Below are 3,434 nucleotides of genomic sequence, written 5' to 3'. Positions count from 1 at the left end.
ACCTTTATAATGACAATAAAAATTTTAAAAAAATTAAAAAAGATTAACCAGAGCTGGGCGCTGGTGGCTCAGGCCTATAATCCTAGCTACTCAGGAGGCTGATATCTGAGGATCGCCATTCAAAGCCAGCCTGAGAAGGAAAGTCCGTGAGACTCTTATCTCCAATTACCCATCAGAAAATGGGAATTGGCGCCGTGTCCCAAGTGGTCGAGCCCTAGCCTTGAGCTGAAGAAATGAAGGATAGTGCCCAGGCCCAGAGTTCAAGCCCCCCAACCCACAAAAATAAAACAATAAAAATAAATAAAAATAAAAAGGTTAACCAGGGCTGGGAAGGTGGCTCAGTGGTAGAGCGCTTGCCTTGCATGCATGAGGCCCTGGGTTCGATTCCTCAGCACCACACAAGAAAAAAGCCGGAAGTGACGCTGTGGCTCAAGTGGTAGAGCGCTAGCCTTGAGCTGAAGAGCTGAGGGACAGCGCCCAGGCCCAGAGTTCAGGCCGCAGGACAGGACCCCACCCCCCACCCCCCAAAAAAAGGTTAACCAGACAAGAGGGAGGGGTAGGGCATCTTCTATGCAGACCTCAATTCCATGGAAGCTCCACAACTCACCACTAGAGGGTGAAAGCACACAGTGAAAACAACATGGAGCCCCTGAAGCAATCACCAATTGTCCAGCCTTGATAGCCTGGAAAGGCACTGTTGATTTCTAGGTGTCTCTGGCAAGAATGCCAAACCTTCTGACATAAATGGGGCAGAGGGGCTCCTGCAAGTACTGGTACCCAGCAGCTTTTTTTTTTTTATTCTTTTTTTGGTCCAGTCGTGGGGCCTGAATTCTGGGCCTGGGCGCTGTCCCTCAGTTCAAGGCTAACACTCTACCACTTGAGCCACAGCTCCACTTCTGGCTTTTTTCTTTTTGCTATGTGGTGCTGAGGAATCGAACCCAGGGCCTCAGGCATGCAAGGCAAGCGCTTTACCACTGAGCCATCTTCACAGCCCCCCCCCCCAGCAGCTTTTGAGGCAGCTGTTCCTAGGTATCAGTGTTTTCTAAGTGCTGTGAGCTGTTTAGGTGAGGCACATTTAAACCTCACAGAAATCCTGTAGGATTCCCATTAAACCCCAGACTAGGGGGAGATGCATGTAGCCAAGATTCAGCAAGCCTGAGCCTAAGGCTTGAGATTTTCTGATAGGGTTCCCACAAACACTTTTTTTTGGTGTAAGATAGGGACTTGAACTTGGAACCTGTCACTTTCACTCATTGGCCAGTGCTCTACCAACTGAGCCATTCTTCCAAACCCCAAACCACTGACTTCTGTCAAATCTGAGTAATTCACTCAGCTACTGACTGGACAGGAACAGATTGATGCCTAAGCCACAGCCAGCCAGCAGCTTTTATAGTACAGGGCAAATTTGTTCATTCTGCTTTACAACTGCATATTTAAAAAATTGTCTCACAGTTGAGCAAGGTAATACATGTAATACTAGCTACTTAGGAGGCTGAGATTGGGAGGATAATAGTTCCAGACCATCCTGGAAAGTTCTTAAATCCGATTTTAAACAGTTAAAAAAAAACCCCAAGGCCAAAACAGTAGAGGTGTGTTTTGTGTGTGGGGGGGGAGGAGGTGTGTGTGCCTGTCATCTCAGCTATGAAATGAAAGGTTAAAGTTTGAGGCAGTGACCACTTGTTGCTTGTTTCTGTCTAGCAAAGCAACACGTGGTGGTAATCAAAACACCTGGTTGATTGTGTGCCTATGTAAGACCTGCAAATCCTTAGCTCGGGGCTCTCCTCCTAGGCTCCGCTGTGTCGGAGTGTAGGATGAGGCCCGAGCTGCAGCCCGTTTAAATAAAACAGCTGTAGTCTGACTCTCGGTGGTCTTCTTGCGGGGGGGGGGGGAGAGGGGTCCTGTGACCATGGCATAACATGCAAAACATTTAAATAGGTGGATTGCAGTCTAGGCTGGTCCTGGGCAAAAAGGAGCAGTGTAAAAAATAACTGTAAAAAAGGGCTGAAGAAGCTGGGTGCTGGTGGCTCACACCTGTCATCCTAGCTACTCAGAAGGCTGAGATCTGAGGATCAAGGTTCAAAGCCAGCCCATGCAGGAAAGTCTGTGAGACTCTTATCTCCAATAAACCACTTGAAAACCGGAAGTGGCACTGGCTCAAGCAGTAGAGTGCTCACCTTGAGCTGAAGAGTGCAGGGACAGCACCCAAGCCCAGAGTTCAAGCCCCACTACCGACCAAAAAAAAAAAGGGCTGGAGGACATGACAAATTACATAGGACTCTAGGCATAGTGAGACCAGAGGATACCCTTAGGAGAGAATCACAAAGGCACAATGCCTCTTCGCACTTGATCATATATTTATTGAAAGGAACTCTAGAAAATGGAAACAAGAGGCTTTTTTGTTTCTATTTTTATTTGTCAGTCATGGGGCTTGGACTCAGGGCCTAGCCATTGTCCCTGAGTCTTTTTGCTCAAGGCTAATGCTCTTCCACTTTAAGCCACAGTTCCACTTCCAGTTTTCTGGTGGTTAATTGGGAGACAAGCGTGTCTTGGGACTTTCCTGCCCATTCTGGCTTTGAACCACAATCCTCAGATCTCAGCCTTCTGAGTAGCTAGGATTACAGGTGAGCCACCCAATATCTGGCTTTCTTTTCTGTCTAGTTTATCTGTCTTTGGGAAGGCGGGGGGGGGGGGCGGGGGGAGGGGGGAGGACAGAAATGGAAGAACAAAGGATGAACAAATGCAGCAGTGGTGCAATATTGAAAGACAATATTGAAAACAAACTATATAACTTGTGGGTGGGGAATGGGAGGGAAAAACTGGGAGGGAAGGGGTGACATTGTCCAAAAAGAAATGTACTCATTACCTGACTTGTGTAACTATATCTCTTCTGTACATCACATTTATAATAACTTTTTTAGAAAGGGCTGGAGGTGTGGCTTAGCTGGTAGAGGGAGTGCCTAACAAGGGCAAGCAAGGCCAGGAATTCAACTCACTAACAATTAAAAAAAAAAAAAAAGCAGCACTGGGAGCTGGTCAGTAATCTTAGCTACTTATGAGGAGGCTGAGATCTGAGGATCGTGGCTCAAAGCCAGCTCCAGCAAGAAAGTCCGTAAGACTCATCTCCAATTAACCATCAGAAAACTGGAATAGTGCTGTGGCTCAGATGGTAGAGTGCTTACCTTGAGCTGAAGAGCTCAGAAAGAGCACCCAGGCCCAGAGTTCAAGCCCCAGGACTGACAAAAAAAAAAAAGTTGGGTGCCAGTGGCTCACACCTGTAATTCTAGCTACACAGGAGGCTAAGATCTTAGGATCACAGTTCAGTACCAGCCAGGGGAAGAAAGTCCTTGAGACTCATCGCCAATGAACCACCAAAAAGTTGGAAAAAGAGCTGTGGCTTGGGCTGGGAAGGTGGCTCAGTGGTAGAGCGCTTGCCT

This window comes from Dipodomys ordii, unplaced genomic scaffold, assembly GCF_000151885.1.
Source record: "Dipodomys ordii isolate 6190 unplaced genomic scaffold, Dord_2.0 Scaffold68, whole genome shotgun sequence".
Classification (NCBI taxonomy): domain Eukaryota; kingdom Metazoa; phylum Chordata; class Mammalia; order Rodentia; family Heteromyidae; genus Dipodomys; species Dipodomys ordii.
The sequence above is the reverse complement of the archived record's forward strand: the minus strand, read 5'-3'. Positions refer to the sequence as shown.